Source organism: Copidosoma floridanum, unplaced genomic scaffold, assembly GCF_036245765.1.
Source record: "Copidosoma floridanum isolate Cflo_tuat_1 unplaced genomic scaffold, Cflo_Japanese_pri ptg000029l, whole genome shotgun sequence".
Taxonomy (NCBI): Eukaryota; Metazoa; Arthropoda; class Insecta; order Hymenoptera; family Encyrtidae; genus Copidosoma; species Copidosoma floridanum.
Window position 1 is genome coordinate 1462057 of NW_028321906.1, and position 23555 is coordinate 1485611.

Consider the following 23555-nt stretch of genomic DNA (forward strand, 5'->3'; position numbering starts at 1 on the left):
CATTTTTTAATATAATATTTTTATAGCCATACTAAATGAAATATTAGTTTTTGAAAAAAATTAATTGTATGATTATTTTCTAACCAAATAAAATGTTTGTTTTTTATTAATTTTGCCTAAACTCGCCATGTTAAGAAATGCAACTTTAAAGCCTCATATTTTTTTGTTTTAACATTGCTGGATTCTCTACAATTTCAAAAGTTGATTAATAATAGTCAAAGGAATGTATATGTTTAAAATTTCAAAACATTTAGTTGCTTCTTCATCCCATCAACTGCCCCCTTAACATTAGCCATGCAATTATGCAGTAAAATTATAGGAAATCGGCAGCAGTGTCTCCTTAATTATTAAAAAAGAAATAATATAAAAACTGCCCCCAAAAGATCACCTTATCGATGTAGAAACCACTAAAGCGTACAGCGACTCAACCACAGTAAATTAAAATAATCAAAACGAAAAAAAAAGAAAGAGAAAACAGAAAAAAAGCCATAAACGTCCAATAACCATCGTACGTCAGTCCCTCGGTGACCAATCCGCTCCCTGGCGTTGGACGTCCAAGATCGTCCTGCACACATACACATATATGTACAAATCTTTTCTGCCTACTCGAACAGTATACACGCGTACGTACAATATTCCCGCACCCATCTTACTAATATATAAAGCAAAGTCGCTAAAACCGTTGTAATCGCTAACCGCAAAAACTACTGAACCGATTTTGCTGAAATTTTGCACACTGATTCATGATACTTCCTAGATGGTTTTAGTATAGTTTTTGTCTTAAAAAATTTAATAACAATAGCAATAAATGAGCTCAAAGTTTTGCAAAAATACGCCAGCTTTTCACTTTAGTTCAGTAAAATCCGCTAGGTGGCGTCGACATAAAATCGAAGCTACCTGCAACATAATTAAATAAGTGTAGTTAGAATAGGCCGGAGCGTATCGTTAGATCTATAGTCAAGCTTCGGCAGATCATCAAGCTGTTCAGAGAATGCTGGTGATAGTCCTGCAGCTGGGTATCCCGGTTACGGACGACACTCTTCTCTAAGGGGGAACGGACCCAAGTGTCCCTTCACCCTGAATCTCGACGAGTGCAATCAAAGAAAAATAAATTAATTCCAACCGATGCCGTCTCTGCCAGAATACCAGGAGACATATCTAGCCAGAGCACAATCTGCACCAACTCTTCAGAGTTGTGTGGCAGTCCCACCATCCCATCTGGTGTAGTTGAAGAATTTGTGGCTACAAATGTAAGCAAGCAAAAACAGCTCTGATGGGCACGGGAAGCCACAACGGCTACCTTCTTGGTAGTCGCGTCCCCAACGCGCTTACCCACATGTTCCCGTCTAAAGATGAGCAATTGAGCAGTTGGTTATCCAGGGAACGACCCGATACGAGATATTCTTTGGTCAGCGGCGTACCTCCCTCCATCACAGTCTCCGTACATCGAGACTCCCAGGGTAAGAATCAAGCAACCCGTAGCCAGCTCTTCATCATCAGGAATAATAATAAAGAATAGCCTGGAAGTTTCACCACTGGCGCTTTTTAGGGCCATTATAAGTATTTACGTTCCCTACTTAACCATCAATTTCATCGGTTCTTTTTAGGGGCCACCTTAGTGTAAACTACCTTGCCAACAAATACATTTCTATTACCATTTCCGGAAGCGATTCGTCAACTAAAAGACTATATTAACTAAAGACGGGCACTATTAAACCAAGTCAGCTATTCACTGGCAGACGTCACCTGCGGATTTGTTCTTCGCAAGGCTGGGAAACCCGGTGACCGACGACTCTATATTACCCTCTCGACTCTAAGCATTCAACCAGGAATCACTGATCCTCTCCAAGGTCTGCGCTGGGCAAACCTATAACAGCTATAAAGGAAAAAAAAACTTGAGCCAACGGATCAGCCTCCACTGGACAAGTATCACTAACCAATCTCCCCACCTAAGATCACCAAAACAACTAAATCTGCAAAATAAAAAAGGTGCTTTAGACACCAACATCTTTGACGTTATACCGGGAGACGTTGGGAAAGAGCACTACAACTAGCCCCAAAGCTTCGGACTTTGTAATTTTTCTCCTAATCAGTCTGGGTCTTCAACAGTAAGCCAGAGAAGATAACCCTGAGGTATCCCGGCAGTCACAATTGCTGTTAACTGCAGTCAAAAAAGAGTTAACTTAAGAAGCTCACCGGTCTTTTTTAGGGCCATCGGACGTCGAACTACCTTGCCAACAAATATATTAGAACTTAACAAAGTTGACAGAAAACACACTTTAGGGGTCACACAAATTTTAAGCATGCCAAAAGTCGCAAGAGGGTGAATCGGAAGAAAAACTTCAAGTGTATCTAATAAATACAATTTTACTTAGGCGTCAAGAAACTGACGCAGAAAATTTATCGAGATTGAAACAGCAGCGTCAAAATCGTCAACTTAAGAGTCCATTACGTGAGAGATCAGCTTTTCATTGTACCCTCACAGCAATCTCTGAAATCTTTAAAGATCCTACTTCAGATTTTTAATGAGTAGAAAATGTATTTGTGTTTTTGTGGCAATAAAAATGTTGGTTTTAAGGTCCAGGACTTTGTTGCTCTGGTTATAAAATTGTGAGATATGAGAAAAAACAATTTTTTTTTAATATAAATTTTTTGGGGGTTTTAAATCTTAACAGCTTTAAAAAATAGCCCTTTTCGTGAATTACACAGAAGAAACCAAATCAACAACTTCTTATAGCCATCGATTATTTTATGGCATAAAGAACGCACAGTACTTTTCAGCATAATTATTTTTTTGAATTTGTACACCTTATTATTTGACCAAATAAACTATATGGATTCCGAAAAAATATGTTTTTAATAAGAAGATTTTTGTTCTGAGATGTATCGGGAATATGTGTAAAATTTTCTAACTAAAAATGTTTCACATTACGTGTTAACACACTACGGTGTTTTATTTAGTAAGTCTCGGGCGAAGCCGAGACGGGGGGCTGCTAGTATATTATATACCTGTACGCATAAAAGATCATTTAGCCGCGAAAGTCGTCCGACCGCCTTTTTTGCCGGTCGCGCGCGGCTCTTCCCTCGCTGCGGTGCGCGTATAGAACACGAAAACAAAATAAAAGAAAGCGGGATGAAAAAGAATACGAATAAACGCGCTCGACATCGGGGACAGGGAGAGGAAGGAGTCTTCCCGAGGTAACGCAGAAGCAAAGCCACAAGTTTATGCGTATATAGCTATGTATACATAAATATACATACAGACGTTTAGCCGATGTTACGTGGCAAAAGGACGATGACGCGAGAGTTTTACTCTCCCATCTCCCCTGTTCTATAATCACGAGCCTGATGTATACACCATCGCGTCGATTGAATGTATGTATATAACAACTGGAAAGTGAGGGTAAATCATGTATACGTGTACCTACCCTCTGCGACCAAGGAGATAGATGCTTACGAAGGAAAAGAGGGGAGGTTGCGTGTATACGGATCATCCACTCTATATACGTGCAGGATCCTCTCTCGTCTCGCTCTCCCGGGGGCCCGATCCTCTAAGCGTGTCAGCATAACACAGACTGACACAGAGATATCGTGATGTAGAAAACATAGAAAACACATACAAAACGTACTATCTTTTCCAAAAATACACTGCAACAAGCCCATTTCACAATTAAGTAGCAGGTAACAGCGGGTTAATTTAATTAGTGATTACGAATTCATACGTATATTTTAAAAAACTCAAAATTAACCATTACAAAGTGTATTATTTCCTATGTATTCATCGTTTGCAATTATACAGTATGCTTCTAACAAATGTGAATCTTTTCTGTTAAGTACTTATTAATGCACGAAAATATAAACAAAAATCATAACAGAAAATAGCTAATAAAGCATGGAAAAATAAACATTAAAAATTGTCATTAAAACTATGTGCATATAAAAAGTGTATAGTTAAGGTTATGGGGGAAATAAAATTTAAAAAACAAATCTTTTATTAATCTGAAGTTTTTATTTTTTACAAAGGTGTAACTTTTTAATTTTTATCGCATTATTTTTACAGTATACAAAAAATTATTTATCATGTAATTGCTGTTATAACATGAAAATGCTTCATAAAATATTTTCTATACTGTTACGCATGAACTGTCACAAGTAATATTGCTGCTTGATTATTTTTTCAAGCCTTCAGAACAGCTATTCCATTTTTTGGGCTGTTCGACTGTTGTAAAAAAAAAAATTATGTGAATATTAAATTAAATAAATGTAAGGAGTACATCAATAACTTACTTTACCTACATTACATTATTTTGTCGCAATGAAAAATAAGTAAGTAATGAAATACATAATAGTTTTTCTTTAGTAACAAAATATATAAATATGGCAAATACTCAAAAGCTAATCTCTTAATAAAATTTTCAAGTATGTGGATTCCTCTTTCGCACAACTATTACAAAAATTTTTATTATTAACCTATGAATAGTCAACCACAAATAATACTTAATCAGATTAAAGTAAAAAGAGTCATAATAACTTTCTATTAAGTAAAATATACTTTTTCTTATTATTTACCTTCATTTGTCACTCTAAGTAATCTAATTTATGTTTCACAGGTGAACGATATAAATATTCATGCGAAGATAACTCTACTAATATTACTCGTATAAAAGAGACCTTTCATAATGATGTAATATTAATTATTTTAATCAAAATCATTATTGCATGCAGGATCTTCTGGCACATATGGCTCAGTTACTGGTGAATCTGCACCAAAGTTAGAAACAATTTCTACATTGCCTATGTTATGCCCAATGTTGGTGTTGAAAAAGGATTGCATCTCTTCACGTATCATGTCTCTTGTTTGTATCAACAATATTCCCATGGTATTAGACACACTTTCATTAATAATGGTGGGGATATTGCGCAGTGATTCTTGAACTTCCGATACGATTGTAAATGAATTTTGTCCCTCAAGTATGTTTTGAATTCTATTCACTGTTTCTTCGACTATCTCCGCCCTGTCCGACTTATAGGCTTGTAAGAATTTACTTGCTTTATCCATACATAAGAGAAAAAAACGTTACTCATGACAAATATAAACAAATACCTCTAAGCTAACGAAAATAATACTTTACCGGTAGTTTTGCTTTTCTTTTTTACTACTTTTGGTCTGCAGAACGATAATACAGTTTTTTGCTTGGAATCCACATCGGATGATAGATCAGAAGAGTCATTGTAATACGATGTATGTTCTGAAGAGCGTTTTTTGGTACCACTTGTACTTGGCATCGGATCTTCGGTCGTAATAAAAGACGTATGATGAGAACTGGCATCGTTTTGAGTCAACTGCTTTGGCTCACAAGCATGCGTGGAAGAGTGCAGAGCATCTGGAAGAGAGGTATTCACGCGAGAAAATTCTGCTTCTGGAACTACAGCAGTATCATTAGCTGCCGGAGTCGAAGGTCTCCGAGAGGATGTAGCAGGTACTGTTTTACAAAGAGAACCCTGAGATGCTCTATTCTCAGCTGCAAGAGCAGCAGCAGCTGCGGGCATCACTCGTGGCCAGTCTGATATGGGCACCCACGTTGCTAAAGAATTAACAGGTGGAGTAGGGACAGTTTTACGAGGAGAACGTTGAGCGGCTCGGTTCTCGGCTGCAAGAGCAGCAGCAGCTGCGGGCATCATTCGTGGCCAGTCTGATATGGGCACCCACGGTGCTGAAGAATTAACAGGTGGAGTAGGGACAGTTTTACGAGGAGAACGTTGAGCGGCTCGGTTCTCGGCTGCAAAAGCAGCAGCAACTGCTGGCATCGTTCGTAGCCAGACTGGTGTAGGCACCAAAGGTGCTGAAGGATTAGAACATGGAGCATGTACTGCTGCATGAAGAGAAGCCTGAACTGCTCTGTTCTCTGCTGCAAGTGCAGACGCTCTAGAATATTCTACAACCGGAACACTGATTTCTGCTGCCCGTAACGCTCCAAATTCTGGTGGTTGTGCAGAAACGATTTCTTGGATTCGAGCGGGAGCTGCTCCTGGTCTAGCTGATCGGGCAGTATAAATAGCAGATGCCACCATTGAACGTGGTCTACCTCGTACTCTGTCCGTTAATGATGCAGCACTTTCATTGACATCTATGATAGGTAGTTGCATTATCTGTAGGTGTGACAGATCTGTGCGTAGAATGCTGATCCCTCGGAGTATTCGTAAGCCCAACAAGGTTAATAATTCTAACATGCCTACTTGGTATTGGAGTAGTTCTTACTCCTTCAGCTAAGAGCGACGTATTTTGCCGAGCTAAAGCGACTTGGTCATTCCAGGTCTGAAAAAAACCACCAAACCAAAGCATTGTTAACTTCATTGCTCAACTTAAAATTTGTTACAAATTCTTTTTATTATAGCAATCAATACATTTTAAAATTATTGACTTGCAAGGTAAAATCAAAAGTCAAAACTTACTTTCTTCCACTGGGAATGTGATTTAACAACTCCTCCAGGCATGTTATTTAAAATACTTGTCAGCTCTGTCCAACGAGTTGTACTATTGGGATCCATTCCATAAGCTAGTGACTCATTACTTTCCATGAATTCTAGCAATTTCAGAAGTTGTTGTTCGCTAGGCTTTAATGCCCGACGATTACCAGCACTGAAACATATACATTTTTTTTAATAAGTTAACATCAGCATTAAGTATGCCAAACTGCAGTATTATTTATTTTAATATTAATGTAAAATTTTATTTAATAAGATGCAGAAGCACCGTGATACAATATCTAAAAATATTGATTCGGTGTATTACACCATGCTTTGTTATGAATAATATTTTTGATGGACACAAAAACATTTTTAATAGACTAATTAATGGTTAGCGTGCCAGCGTTTTGCTTGGAGAAATTTAAGAAGTCATGGGTTCAAATTTCGTCAAAAAAACATAAATTTTTAAAGTTAAGTTTAGAGTCACTGTCAGTTTTTAAAATATCAGAACGGTAAGGTATATTCTTCCATTATGTTAAAATTTTGGGGCATAGTGCAGGGCACTCAATTGCTGAGCATCAGATGATAATCACCTGAAATTTTGGCATGATATTCGCCATCATCATCATCTGACGCTTAGCAACCGGGCACCCTTTCATACAATCGCCATTTTGGCTCCTATTCGAAATTAATGAAACATGACGGTAGTGGGTCAGTGGGTGGTAGGTGGAGTGTGGAAACTGCGCAGAAGCGTTCTCGCTAATGCATCATACTTCCATCATAATGAATCCTTAGATTTAATCCAAATACCGGCCGGGTTGTGCTAGTGATCGCGGCCCGCTGCAACGGTATTCAGGAAGATGGATGACCGAATCATCGGAGGGGGACTGTGCACCAAGGGCCCACACGAAGGACTCGCGCACTTATGGTAGAGGGAAATTGGGAAAAAATAGGTAAAGGTGGTAAAGTCGGGATAGTATGAGTGAAACCTGGTATACGTGAGGAATCTTTTTAAAATAGTCTTCAGAATCTAGAGTCAAACGGGAGAATTTAAAATATGCTGAGGGCGGTTAACATGGGACTACCTACCCAGGATAATTTCATAGTTAGGAAACCTATATATAATCTCTAAACTTTGAAGTACTTATGAGAGCGAAAGATAACATCGAAAAATCACATAAAAGACGATAAATGTTTGCATCATTTTGAGTCCATATAAGGCTCGTTCAAGCCCCTTTTGGTTCGGTTCGGTCCTCTTAGTAAAGTATACCTATATAGCAAACCAAACAGAACTGGTTCTGCATATATAGATATATTTTGTTAAGAGAATCGAACCGAAAGAAGCTTGAACAAATATGTAGTATACGATTCGGATGGTATTTCTCAAATAAAATCTCTGGGAGAAAAATGTACTGAAATCACTTTTTGCACGTGTAAAAATGGCCTCGTGAGGTAAACAAGAGGAAGCAAGTCACACAAAGGATAAAAAAAAACCTGCGGCGGCGACACATTCGTATCCGAGGATGGATGAACTGTCTTTGTTTTTAAAAATACAGGGACAACAACTTCGGTTGCTTTATAGAAAAATATGAAACCATCCCTTACGCTGACTTTTTTTTAATGACAGGCACTATCTTATTATTGAAAAAAAAGAAAAAAAAAAAAAAAAAAAAAACAAGATGCGTGCATACAAAATAACAACTAAAAGAATGTTAACTGCGAATGAAATAACGCAAAACGCTCCCGACAATTTTCAACAAAAACAATATACTTCGTTTTGACCAATTGATATCGCACACTAAATAAAAAAATTTTGATACGCAATTGATCGATTTTCAATTTTCAAAGAAAACAATGATTGTTTTCAAAAACCAGTTTATAAAAACGAGTAAAAATAAGTAATGAAAAACTCACTGTCTTTGTTCTTGCATTTTGGCTTTTGGCACACGAGATTCGAAGTCGATCCGACTACCGCAAGTTGTGGTTCGAGAATGTCATGAAAAGAAAGGCAAGCTAACGACCGTACTGTATGATGGCGTTTATTAAAATTTGAACTGTGAAGGTCTACTGTGGGAGCTTCACATATTAACCGTAATGTACGAAGGTAGGGTCATGAATGGCGCTGATGTCGGAGAAACCAACTTTAGTCTTTGGTGGCCACTTTGGGCACTTTGGCCAATTGCAGTCAGGAGGACAATTTTTAAATTTCCGATACTGAGTCACTAAAATCGCGCAAATCCACTCTAACTACATTTTTAATCGTTAAAATTTGTATTAGTTATTTAGTCGTTAATATATATTCCAATGATTTAAAAAAAATTATTAATAATATACAACACAATACCTTAGTTGTACTTAGAATTCAATTTATAAGTGTTTTCAATTTATTTTAACTGCATGATTACACAAAAAATGTTTATTGCTATGAATTGTAATTTAACACAATTAAACTGGATGGAATGAACTAAATGATGCTTTTCATAATATTTCTGCATATAATACCTCTACTATGTTTTATTATAATAATAATAATAATAATAATAATAATAATAATAATAATAATAATAATACCCTTTAAGTTTAAACAGTTAATAACGTTGTTTTGAAAGCGTTTATAATTCGTACTGTGTGGTATGTAACTAGTACACAAATTATTTTAAATCATTTTATTATACTTAAGGGGGCCCATTTACTATAATAATTTATGGATAGCTTACCTTTTTGCGGTACAACAAATCGCTGCACGCACATTTTGTGGATTGTTGAAATAGTTAGAGTGCTGAGACTGCTGAAAAGCCTTCGTCCCATTAAATCCTAGCTCTCGACCAATACTTAAACCTATTCCATACTTTCCAAATATATTTGATATACGAATTTCTTCATTAGTAAGCATAATTGGAATATTATTGTGTCCTGTAGAATTCCATGCAGTATGAAATGTAGCTTTCTTGGCTTTGGCATGCTTACGCATATTGCTCCATGTCTGAAAGTTTGAAATTAAAATTTCACTGTATACATAGCGAGCTATGGAAAAAGTCAGTTATACTTACTGATTCCCATTCTTGGACATTTTTTTGAGCAGGCCCAATCGCATTCAATTCCTTTGTTAATCTTAACAGCAATTTATTGTACATTTCTTGACCTCTTGGGCCCAGTTTCATTATTTGTTTACGAGCAAATAGAGGATGCGATTCCATAAAAGTAATTAAAGCTTCAGACTGATTCTCACCAACCCTTTTCGGATATAATCTACAATGATAAAATGACATACATCTCTTTAACGACTACTCACGTTTAAAAGTTAACATGTACCTAAAAAATTTGTAAATATGACAAAAAAAAATTTGGCAACTTACCCTTTACTGTGAAAAGGATTTGTCACTCTTTTAAGGTTAAAATCCATTGTTGTTGTTTTTATTCATAAAACTTCAGCTTATATTGTTAAAAATTAATTAATTTTAAAACATGAAACTAAACAGAATTAATTCAATTGATAGAAATTTTAATGCTTTTTTTTCTTCCCATGAAAATTGGATGAAACTTTTACGTAAAAATTTGTCAGTTCTTCACCCTAATACCCGACAACCTGACAATGAACAAATATAAATAAAAAAGCGAATATTGTTGGTACAGTTCAAGCTGATATACCATATTTCTATAGAATGCGGGCAAAAACGTACCGGGATCCGGATATTGCATCCGCACCTACTATAGGCTTATACTTATAGACCAAGAGCTGTGGTTTGGTTTTGCTTTTTTGAAAGGAGTCTATTTTTTTTAAGTCAATTTTTGGGTACAAGATGCATTCTAATCTTGCCTCAAATGGAAGTTTTTCACACTAAATTTTTATTTTCTACCCAATGCTTTAAGTTGCGGCTGGTTTATAAAATAAGTCATATGGCACTTCTTGACTACCGATAAATCTCTTCACCAGAATGAAATATGACCAAAATACTCTGTATCTCCACGAATCATAAGGTTCCTCAATTCTGGTGAGAGTGGCGGCTGGTTAAGATTTTGACTACCCTCGGGCCTCAGCTCTTGGTCTATCAGTAGCTTTTTGTACTAGTTAGTACTAGTAGCCAGCTTCAGTGCCACTAGGGACCATACCACGAAGCTACGTATTGAGTATTGAAACTTGCTGCCGGCAGATGGCTCTGTCAGCGGTACTACCAAGCGTATTTTGCTACCTTACAAATTTCTCTGAAATGGAATCATTCTATCATTGCTGTCATTAAATTAAGCGATTTGTAAACAAGAATAATTATCTCCTGCATGTTTGAAAGTAGCATTTGTGTGGCTGCAACTAAGGAAGCAATAAGGTGGCATGGTATAACAACACGGCAGTGATCTAGTTTTCAGTAACTGATTTTATCATCTTTACAAGATCTTGTAGCCTAGCTTTCTTCAAAGGAAGAAACTGTCATTACCTAGTATTCTAAGGTACGTGTCACATTAATAGTCTTATTCAATTGCAAATGTCTTTAAATTTGGATAAAATTTGAGTGCAACCTACACTCATACGTATTTATATTTATCAGATTATTTTTATGTGTAAAAGTTGTATGTACTTTCTGCAATTTTGATTCAACACGTTCTAAGTATGGAAGCTAATGATCTGGATGATTATCTTTTGAAGATTTTTGATGAAGAAAGGAGGGAGCAATATTAAGGGAACTAAGACTAGAAAGACGATTGTTAAGAGACAACTCCAACCCATTTACGTTAGACCGAGAATACTTTAGGCTTCACTATAGGTATACAGTTGGAAAAAAAAATTGTTTGAATGTATTACATAAATAATTGTACATCCTACATATTGTTTCAGATTGAGTCGTCTAGTTGCTTTGAGGCTAGTGGATATGTTATTCAATAGGCTTGTAGGGGAAAGGGAATCCGGTGTACCACCTCACCTCCAGGTTCTTGCTGTTTTGAGATTCCTCGCTGAAGGTGGACTGCAAAAAGGGTTTGCAGAAAATATGCACCACCCAATGGGTCAGTCTACGACTTCTCGTTATGTCACCAAAGTAGTGAGTGCGATTAATGCTATTTCCGACCAGTTTATACAATTTCCAATAACTGCTGAACGAAGATTTGAAATTCAAAATAGGTGAGTCTATTCTGAATGTATGGCAAAGCATGTAAAGATATGCACCAGAAGTGTCACATAAGTAAACAAAATGATCACGAATTTTTTATTATAACCCTTTGTAAAATTTACTTTATTTGAAATAATGTATATAATTTTTTTTAGATTTATTAGAACAACTAGGATACCCGGCATTATAGGATTAATGGATTGTTTTTTAGTAGCTTTCAAGAGACTATCAGAAAATGAAGAAGCATTTTTTAACTACAAAGTAGGCCATGCTATGAACGTGCAAATAGTAAGCGACTGTATTATTTCCTTCGTTCCAGTAGTCATGCTATCAATATCTGTTTAAATTTTTGATCCAGATCGTAGACTCAGACGGTTACATATTAAACATCCGTGTATGCCCAGGAAGCAATAACGACAGGCATGTTTGGCGATATTCCCAAGTTAAACTGTATATAGAATATTTGAGAGATAACAACAATGTTCGCATCAGAGAAGGCGATTTGCACCTCCTAGGTATATTTTATAAATGTCACTGTATCCTATTTGAATATCACTATTTGAAAGATGACTTTGTATGGTATCCAAACATAAAGAAATTGATTTATTGTGATATAACAGTTTTTCAAATCAAGTATCTGTATTACTTTACGTAGAATTTTTTCTTGAACAATAGTTAATTAGCTGAAAACTATTACTCATATCATAGTCATAACATTTTTATTTGAGTGTATGTCCAATCAATGACCATTTTTTTTTTTCCAATTGTACAGCTGACAGTGGTTATACTTTGTCGCCTGTAGTTTTGACACCTATTCTGCATGCCCCAGATGGATCTCCGCAAGCTACTTATACAAGAGAGCATGTTCAAACAAGATGCAAAGTGGAGCAAACGATAGGAATTTTAACGAACATGTGGCGATCAATCAAGCGTTGCAGAAAATCGTCTTATGGTCCAGAAAAAGTTGAATCTATTATAAGTGCCTGTGCCACGTTGCACAACTTTCGGTTGAGACAAGGGTGAACTGCATTTATTATGAAAAATAAGTCACATTATTGGAAATTTAAATATTTGTATTACTTTTGCAGAATCCCACTTCCTGTTCAAAATGAATTACAGGTTCCGTTAATAATTCAGAACCAAAGAAACAATTTTTAAGCTGGCATATTACACCGTGATAATATCATAAGAAATTTGTATATTCAGTGAAATATTCAGTTTCATCGTGTCAACACACTTTTTTAGCTAACGATTTTGAGGTCACCGTTGAAATATTTCATCAAAAACTTACCAGACCATAGATTAGATATTTTTTATTTGTTATTTTTACTAAAATAAAGTATTAATAGTACTATTACAATAAAAAATAATATTTACATAATCTCTTACGGAATATTTAAAAAAATTTTATGACGCTAAAACTGCAGTAGAATATTTTTAAAACGAATAAAAACGGTATGCTGGTATTACCGTGGTTGTGTACCTATTACCGTGTACGTATTACCGCGGATGTCCCAATCATGCATGTACAGAAAATATGAAAATGAAATGTGTCAATAACTCGATATAGAATTCGGTATTGAGACACACGACATACCTATTGTATTGGTAATGTCTCGAGCAATATAAAAAAAAGGCACCTTTTTTCTGAAGTACCAATGATGAATAACTACTACCATGTAAGAAAACATTGTGGTGCGCATGCGCACAAAACATTAGTTGCTGCTGTGTTAGTCTGTGTATATTATCTCACTGACCGACACGCTTAGAGGATAGGGCCCCGGGTGCATCACGTATATGGGATACCAGTTGCAGCGCGTGCAATGCACCTACCTACTTGAGTATTCCCCTCGCCAAGGTATATTATATACATACAAACACACGCGGGCACGGACATCTCGTCCGTTTTGATACGGGAGATAAAGGCTCGCCAGGGTATATATATATATATATATATATATATATATATATATATATATATATATATATATACATATGCACATGTGTATATGCACTACCTGCGTGTATGCTCTCATTACGCGTCGTGTCGGCATGCACTCGGCTCCCCCATCTCTCTCTCTCTGCCTTTCCCCGTGCTCCTCGAGGGGCATCACGAGCCTAGGGAAGGGCCCGACGCGTTGCTCTCTCCGGAGCGAGGAGGAGAAGAGCCCAATAGAGGGAACTAGTTCAGCGAGCAAAACCGACTCGCAGCCGGGAGACGAGCCATTAACCCATCCTCCGGGCTACACGCGCACCGGCTGGACCCAACGGCAGCAGAGGCCACCTCCAAATGGTTTCCCATCGCCACACTCGTCCAGTGGGTGCACCCTCTCTCGCGCGTTTTTCATCCTCTGGCTAGCTCCCACAGTTATTCTCCCCCCCCCTTTTTTTTTTATGTTTCTCCGGGTTTTTTCCCTTGACCCACCACTTTCTTTCGCCTCCCTTCGTTCCCCAACGGGGTCCGCTCGCTGCGTCTTTTACGGCCCATCGGTGACTCGGCGGACTGCCGCTGTTTGTAATGCTCTCTTATGTAAGCTCTGTTGTATATGAGAGCTGAAAAAAAGAGGGATGGGACAGTCATGGTTGGGGGGGAAAAAAAGCTTCATCAAGATCAAATGTGCCGTCATCATCGGTGTTGGGTTGTGCGTTTTTCCAACCAAATTTTGGTTGGCCCAGGTGAACTTTGTTTGCTTCCGAGCTGGGCCTTTCTCGGAGAGAGTTCGAAAAACCTTCCGTACAAAGTAACCTTGTTGCGAAATGCTTCGCAGGGAGATCGAGCCTTTCGTCGAGATTAACACTTTCGAAATACACTCGAGCCGAGGTCTTGGCCTCGAAATACCACTCGAGGGTTGAGACCGTGTCAAATGTCGCGCAACCTGTCACGATGTGTTTTTGGAGGAAAAGATTTTCAACTCGACGGGTCGATCGGTAAGCGAGCCGAGAACAATTGTCGGAGCGATCATGACCTTTTACCGGGCGCTCGGTTGAGGATGACGAGCACATTCGGGTGCGTGACTAACCGGTGAGGGGCCGGTTTTAGATGTGGCCGTATTTCGGAGCACTTGAACGGAAAATAAATACTTCCTCGTCTTTGAAGTACGGGTACACACTTGCGTGCATACCAAAACAACTGCTCTCCTTTTTTTTTTTGTCTCTTGGATGCTTGAACGGAAAATTTTTTGGGTCCAATTGCTCTTGCAACTCATGGACAGTGAACCCTTGCGGAGGAGGGGGAAATAACTTTGACGATGACTAATTTGATTGTTCTATTTCAGTCTTGGAGTCGATGATTTCTAATGTTAATGAACGTTTTTGTAGAGATATTTTACAGTAAAAAAAAAACATATTTTCTTCTATTGAATTAAGACGTAGAAAACAAAGTTGTGAAATTGACGAACGATTGACTCAAGTCGTCACTACTTAAATGAGCTTGATACTTGGATTTTATTAAAAACTCGTACACTTTATCTATAATAATGATTACCAATGACTTCTCTGAGCACTTCATTAATAACTTCATTAACAAGCACGTGTCTGTGCAAGGGACAAATAAGTGATATTATCCACACGTATTTTTTCGGAATATTTTTGACTTGGATTACAAAGTCTTATAAGATGAAAGAAAATTCGGATATCACTTTCGGAGTAGCTCCAAATCAGAACGCTTTATTAATTTTTGCTCAGGTGATAGAATTAATGGGAGGCGAGCTTACATTTTTGGATCTCATATCACCAATAATAGCTTATAAAATTAATTTATTGTTTTACACTATTATACTTTAAGTTCTTATGATTCCCTTGTTATTAATTGAAAAAAGAAAAAAAAAAAAAAAAAACAAAACATGTGCAGCAATGAAATTTAAAATTTAAAATCAGAATCCAAATACCCCTCCAATAACCGGCGCGAGACAAAAAGACGTACAAGTGGACACAGATGTAGGACCACGAAAATCCAATACGAGCGTAATTCGGAAACAACGACGCGCCATTTGAGACAAGCGCGCGCTTCGAATTTTATATTATCGCAAGAATTTCCGAGCCCTCGAAACTTGATCCCGGCCGACTAATAACCGTTCGCCCCGAGCCACGCGGTTACCGCCGCCGAAGACATTCCCCGGGGCTTATTTAGCGAGCGAGTCGAGGAATGAGGTGAGCGCGAAGGGTGGAAGGAACGATGGAGAGCAGGGCCAGCTGGGGCAAACACACACACACACACACGTAATATACCTTATTTCTTGGCGAATCTTGGCCGAAGGAATGCGTTGATCCTCCCAACTGGTACTGGTGGTAGTCATATTCATGTGCCCCGTATCGCTGGGGCCTCACCTCTCCCTCCCGCCGGCCTCTCGTATACGCGCATATTGGCCTCGTAAATTTCCAGATCGACACTCACACGCTAGCCTACCCTACGCGCATGTATGTTAATTACAGCATTTATGTGTTTGTTGTATGCTCACTTGATCATACGAACATATGTGTACACAAACTACTCATTGCGGTCCAGGTTGGATCATCTAGCTTGTTGTCATTGGTCGATTTCCTATATCAAATTGCATTTACGGAATATATCTTTGGAATACGTTTATGTATGAAAAAATTCATAGACACTTTTGAAATTTCAACGTTAGGTTGAAACTGCATCTTTGTTCTGAAAGACAAGATACCATATTCTTGCTGAAAAATGGCACAATCAACATATTTCAGTCTACTTCTATCGATGTCGCAAATGAGCGATCTTGATATCAGCAGTCATTTTTGGATTTTTCTCGAACAATCTTTGTCCTGTAATCAAATTTTTTTGAAAAAGGCTGTGTGGTGGTATTGATAATTTTATAATAAATAAACCATAATTGTCGGCTTACTGACACGTGGGTATTAATGTCTTGAGAAAAATTTCAAAATCCGTTAAAAACGTTAAAGTTATCCAAATTCTTCAATACTTCAAGATCAACTTAAAATCTTTCAAAGTCTTTTAGAGACTTTTAGTAACTTTAATCTTTAACATATTTATCTGTGATTTGTAAGCCGTGAAGTTTTTCAAAAAATTCTAAAGTTTTTTACATGACTTCAAATGAACTTTGAAAATCCTCTTTTACTAACTTTGAGAGTATAACGCAGCTATCTAGGAAATTCGCTTTTGGCAAATATATTAATTTAAATTACAAAAATAATTAAAACAAAAACACTTAAAAAATAAAAAAAAAATTTTCTTCATCAACAGTCTGATCATTACACATGGACGTTAAAGTTTGTGTACAAAACATTGGAAGATGAATTTGATTTTCTTATCTACGGATACAGGCTCTTCACCAGCGCAGCGTTGCCAGGTGCTCTTCATATTTGTGTGTGTGTGTGTGTGTATATGCTGGCATCTATAAAGATTTAACTAACCGACAGAAGAACGTTAGTTTGATTAACGAAACGTGTTTGTATTATAATTGTAAGAGGAAATCCACAAAAATCATCCCATTTTTGTCCACGATTTTTTAATGAATATTTTTTTGAGGCACACCCTCGAAATGAGGTATACTTTTTTCGCAATATCATGTAGTACAGAAAAAATCACGAACATGGGTTTGAGTGGTGTCATTGGTGATACTGACTCTATTTTTCTATGATTTACATTCAAAAATTATATTTGTTTATTTATGTAATAATTGCCTGTAAAAATAAAAATGGTGCTACTACCACTGAAACCCGTTTTCACGATTTTTTCCTCATATAGTACATGACACTACAAGAAAAATAAGCCCTATCTCGAGGGTTTGAAACAACAAATTTTTTATTAAAAAAAGGGTACAAAAGCGCGATATTTTTTGTTGGCTCATCATCACTCATATATTTTAGATAGTACTTATCAGGGATCATTTACAGCGAAAGTGTAGGTTGCGGCTCGCTTATACATAACCGGTAGGTGAGCTGCAATCACCATCGACACTGTTAACAATCTTATAGATCTGAATTTTGTTTTAATTTATATGAAATCACATGCTTACCCGTACCAAAGTCCAACTGATTTTCGATTAATTAAGGAGCAACAATACCGAAAGTGCTGTCAAGTTAGGTGACACAGTAGGGACCAAAACATCTATACTTTTACCATACAATGGTTTACTCAAGTTTACTTGGTCAGTACAATGTACGTACATATGATTTATTTAAACAAATTAAAAATCAACCGAACATGAATATAAATATACCTAACAGTAAAAACGTACGACGTTTAGAGTTGATACGTAAATGACCATAAGAAACCTTTTTACCCTGAAATTTTATTTTTATTTTGGTGCAAGTATTATTCTAGATGTTTGTAACATTTGACACATTAACTTTAAGCGTCGTGTGATGTCGTACAAGTGTACGTAATCTTGTGTATGTTGTGAATCTGTCTTTTAATAATTTATAAAATTAGAATAGCTTATCGACATAGTAATCAATTGTATTATACATATATGAAAGTAGTTCTTTTGTATTCCGTTTCCTCAGGTTCCTGTTGTAGTGATGTGTTAAAATTATTCCACTCAAGAGTCATCAGTTCTCATTTGACCAACTAGATGGCATACTATGTTGGCTCGATCGTTATATAGGCTACCGATGACAATCGTCTTTCATGAGCAAGCGAAATAAATCGGTTTTTACCCCGCATCGCCAAGATAAGCAAGTGCCATAGAAAAGGGCGTAAAAGTAGGCGTTCGGAATGTTAACGTCTCCGGGGGAATACCAGGAGACGTGTCTAGCCAAAGCACAACCTGCTTCAACTTAAATGAAACATTGTAGTATGTCAAAAAAATCAGTTCTTTTGCTACAATACATATTTTAGATTTATGTGTGGTTGAAGAAAATTGTACATCTTGTTATTCTACGTTTTCGAATCCACAGTTACATCTAAAATGTTATTAATATGGTCTAAATAACGATAGTTTACAGAAATAGTTAAAAACTGATGTAATAGTGATAATATTGATTAATCGAAAAAATTTTTTCAACTCATACAAATATAATTGTACTTTTCTCTCAGGCAAACAATGTGACAGTCGTGCTTATGATAATAAAATTTAATTTTTCACATCAATTCAGCTGCTTCTTTAATATGTATACATGACAAATTCTATGAAGATATTAATTGTAAAAATTTATTAGCTTTTACAGTTTAAAACAGATTTTGTTCATCGTTAAAAAAATCATAATTTTTTAATGTGAAAATGAGTCTAATGACAGCAATGTAGATTATTTTTATTTTTTTTCCAAAGGTTTGTCACTTACTTCTAAAGTTAATTGTCGCTTCCTTCTACAAGTATATACGTAGTGCGTATAAAATTTTTGTACAACTAAAACTAGGTAAGAGTTATTTCAGTCCACACGTAAAGGACGTACAGTAACTTTTTTCTGGTTGCAGGCAATTTAAATAAATTTTATGAAAAAATTTCCCTCAAATTTACAGTATAAGAATCTGATACAAGTAAATATTCGTTGAAAAAAATTATTAATATGTTTATTTATGTATAATACATTTCTAATAGTACAATATTAACCTTTGCTATTAATTTGTGTTGAAAATCCTTTTTTATCAATTTGTGCATAAAAATCATTTTTGTACCTAAAATTTTCTAAGTAATTATTCATGTTCTACATTATCTTCAAACGTATAATTTTACAAAATATTTTTAAATCTTGGATTTTAGCGCTTTTTTTAACCCGATGGACGCACAAGCATCGCCTATTGGTGGAATGGTCCTAGTTTCTGATTGGACAGATTCTAAGAGAGTCGATGTCGACGAATATTTTTTTCTGTGAAAAATTGCTGCGTGAATCGGCGCCATTCCTCGCCTACAGTCATGTTAGAGAGGAAGTCAGTCTGTGGCATTGTTAAAAAAAATTATAATTTTACCTCTCTAAGCTTCTAATCGTGTTTTAGTTATTTCACTGTCACTAGTCAGTCAATTACAAGTTTAATATGGCAGCGCTGGGATCTGAGATATTTTATTTTTGTACATTTCAAGTTATAAGTATAAAAATAATTAGGCAAAACACTAAAAAACAATATATCATCAAGTGAATACTAAGAGGTAAGCAGAATTTCTATCACGTCCATGTATTTTTTTATAGTTAAAGTAGTGATCATACAAGTTGGTTGAAATAATAAATTACTCATTGACATATTTTCGTATTTAAAAAAAAAATTTTTTTTCAATTAATATTAAACATATTAGGTTGAATAACATTGTATCAATTGTTGTTAAGTGTTAATCGAAAGTTAAAATAAAATAGTGTAAGGTAACGATTAGACACTAGTCGACAGTTGATAATAAATATTTTTGTTTTCAATTCATGCAAGTTTTATAGTCAGTGGACTGATTATCTGTTTATCTGGTTTGTCGAAAAATGTTATAGATGTCACTAATTTTTAAGTTAAAGGTTCTAACCTATTTTTTACCACGTGTAGACAAACCGGATGAACAGATCAAGTTTCAAGGTTTTATTAACTGAGTTTATGAACTTGGATGATATTTGAGCTGACGTGACGTATTTTTTATATTTACTTATAGAGGGCTTGGAGCTATGTACTAAATAATTAAGAATTATAAAAAATTTTAATCACCAATTATTAAAATGTGTCAACTGTAACAAATATTTTATTTTGAAAATTTTTTTTGATGAAACAAAGGATCAAAAAAATATACCATATCCATTCAATTTTGTTTCGAATGGCTTACGAATTTTGATGTCTTGTTTAGCATCAAATATCGCTAAGAGTTCCGAGTATACGTATCGGAGCAAATGCTGTAATTTGAGCCTGTTCTGTTTTATGTTTGAATTTTTTTTTTTTACTTATACTCAGTTAAAACTGCTGACTCATTATAGTGGAAAAAAACATCTTAGAAAATAAGAATGCACTTTTATTTTAAAGCTCTACTATTGCGTTGCGTACGAAAATTCTAGTAATAATCGATTAATTTTTCGTAATTGAAAATATTTATGAAAACGAATACAATGACAAAGAGACTTAAATTTTCGCAATACATAAATAACATAATTGTTGTAACGGAATTTTTACGGTGAATTTTATCTTTATTTAATCTTGTAATTTTTTTACTTTTTATGATCATACTTAATGTACATGTTTTTAACAAATTTTTTTATTTCAAACAATATGAGTCAAAATTTGAAAAAAAAAAAATTCAATTTGACAGTTACAATTTTTTAAATTAAATCATAAAAAATAAAAAATTACTAAACATTTAAAAAACATTTTTTTCAGTGGTGGGAGAATCTTTCAAGATGTATTTCTGATTGAAATAGTGATAGTATTAAATGTATGTTATAGAAAATATCAACGAATGATCTAGATGATATGCATGATAACAAAGAAGATATTTTGTCACATTATCTTGCAAGAGCAAATAACACAGTAATCGCATCTTACTTTTATCATCTATTTGCGATGTAAATGCATAAATTATACAGGCAACCCACTAATTGTGGATGCAACCACTAATAACAGTTAAGAATTAGTGAATCTTTTCTGGACAAAGGAGATGTATTTTCAAATGCATATCATAAAAATGCAAGTGAACCCTTGCATATAGCTACAAAAGGACCAGAAAAAAATGGTTTTACTGTCTTACACTCTGCAATGCTAAGCAACTCAGGTATTATATTTTCCTCAATTACATAAACAACATGAAAACTTAATTAACCGTAGATAAATCGTTTATTATTTGTATCAAAAATATATTTATGCATTTTTAATACTTTCTACACGTCCGTCTGTAATTAAAATTTAATTTATTCTAATTTATAAAACATTTTATTAGACCAAGTTTTACTAGATTTTAATAAATTATCTAAACTTACAAAACTTACATTTTCATAGTTACATAGTTCATATTTAAATGTAGTATCGTTGTGTTACGACCTCGGCCATCTGCCAATAAAATCATATTTATTTGTTTTAAAAATGTAATGAAGTACAACAAAATTTTAGTCTAGGGTAACAGTATTTTTTTTTTTTACTTTTTCAGGCTTTAATATTTAGATTATTTAATAAAATTAGAATGTATGCTAATTATTTTACAGACGTGTTTATAGGTATCTCTCTAAATAAGTGTATTTTAAAATAGCACTTTGCATAGTATTAATTTTCAATTCAAAGTTATGACAGTGAGCTTAAAAATTTTTTTAATTAATTTTTACAGATTCTTCGAATGAAAATCACAGCAGTAAACTTAAGTTTGTAAAAACATCGATCGGTTTGGGCTTGGATGTCAACGATACTACCAGAGATCGATCGATCCCATTACACTTTTTCTGGACTTACTGCTTGATTCTGGTGCCAAGATTGATGCAGAAGATCGAAGTGGCAAAATACCACTATTTTTAGCTTCAATGCATGGAAATTTAGGAACAAGAAAATGATTACTCAGAGCTGGAGCAAAAATCGACAAAACTGACTCCACGGATATGACATGCTGACATCACGCTGCTAAAAATTTACGAGATAGCGAAGCTGTTATTAGATCATGGTGCTGCAATAAATGTTATGGATAAACTACAGCTCAATCGACTTTGGTGTTGCTTGAAGCATTGTCGCTTGGATTATGCTTCAACAAGACGATACAATAATTTTTACGATGAAGTTATTGAAAGAAATCGTCTGCATCAGGTGACTATTCCTATAATTTTATATATCTTTGCGTGTGAAAGACAATAAGAGGCATTGACTCTTCCGTACGAAAAGTGTCAGTTTGGATTTTAAGGCAATATAGTGTCAAAATTTAAATTATCAACTGATCGCGTGCTGAAAAAAGCAATTCAGAACCAAAATCAAACAAGCTGTAAAATTGTTCGATGTATCCTCTTTGTCAAAGTCGAGTAGCTGTATAATTGCCCAAAACATGGATAATTCGTATTTTTAATACAAGGTTAGGTCGATTTTCATTTTCCACATATTAACGGTTTAGGTGAGATAGGTTAAGTAATGTCTCATAAACTTTAAAAATTTCGACTCAAAAGCTACCACGTGTACGTCAGCTAGTAAGTTTTTCTGTTCTACTTAAATTTTATGACAGTTCAATCAATTTCAACAATTGAAGTATGGATTGACTTCTTACATCATCGTTCATTGTCTAGTTGTAGTTGTATGAAATTCAAAAAGCGGTCACATTACTTTTAAAAGTTAAAACTATTCCTACTAATATTGACGTCACTTCATTAATGGAATAAATTAAACACAATCTTTTTTCTTCAGTTTCTAAGAAAAAAAACGTATGTCCAATATTTTTTAATAATTTACCTAATTTATCTAATATACTGTTTTTATTTTTCTTTATACTGCAGTTTATTGAATACACAAATTAAATTATTTATTCAAGAATCATTTACGCTTTGAAATTTTTTCAAAATTCTTTACAACTTTAGAGAGAACAATACTAGAGAAGAAAAATTATCTACTTCAAAATAGTATTGAAGAAAAAAATTACTTAAAGTTGAAACTATTTCGTTTTTTTGTTACCGACTACCAACTATACATTTACCAATCAAACTTCTTTGTTTAGCGGGTAATTTATTCATAACTTTAAATCACTTGTCTTACGCAAAGTAAATTGGTATTTAAGTCAATCTTTGATAAAAAGTAATCTCCAAACAATCTCGTACATATAAGTAACATTAATCTTGAAATTCAGTGTTTACAATTCATCTATGTACACTAGACTGCCCAATATTTCCGACCCCTCCGACGAGTTGAGTGACACTGAAGTCATATACTGACATATTAGGGTGTCCATTATTTATCAATTTAGATTTTTTCATCATGCATCCTATTAATTTGAAATATTTGTAATACGCCGCTTTATTGCCTTGTAATGTATGACGTAGCGCTCCTTATTATACAAAGTCGTTGTGAGCTTTTGCTGTTTGGAGTGAGGTGGGACCATATGTTGTGCGAAGAGAAGTTAACCTTATATAATCATCGCGAAGAGCCACTGG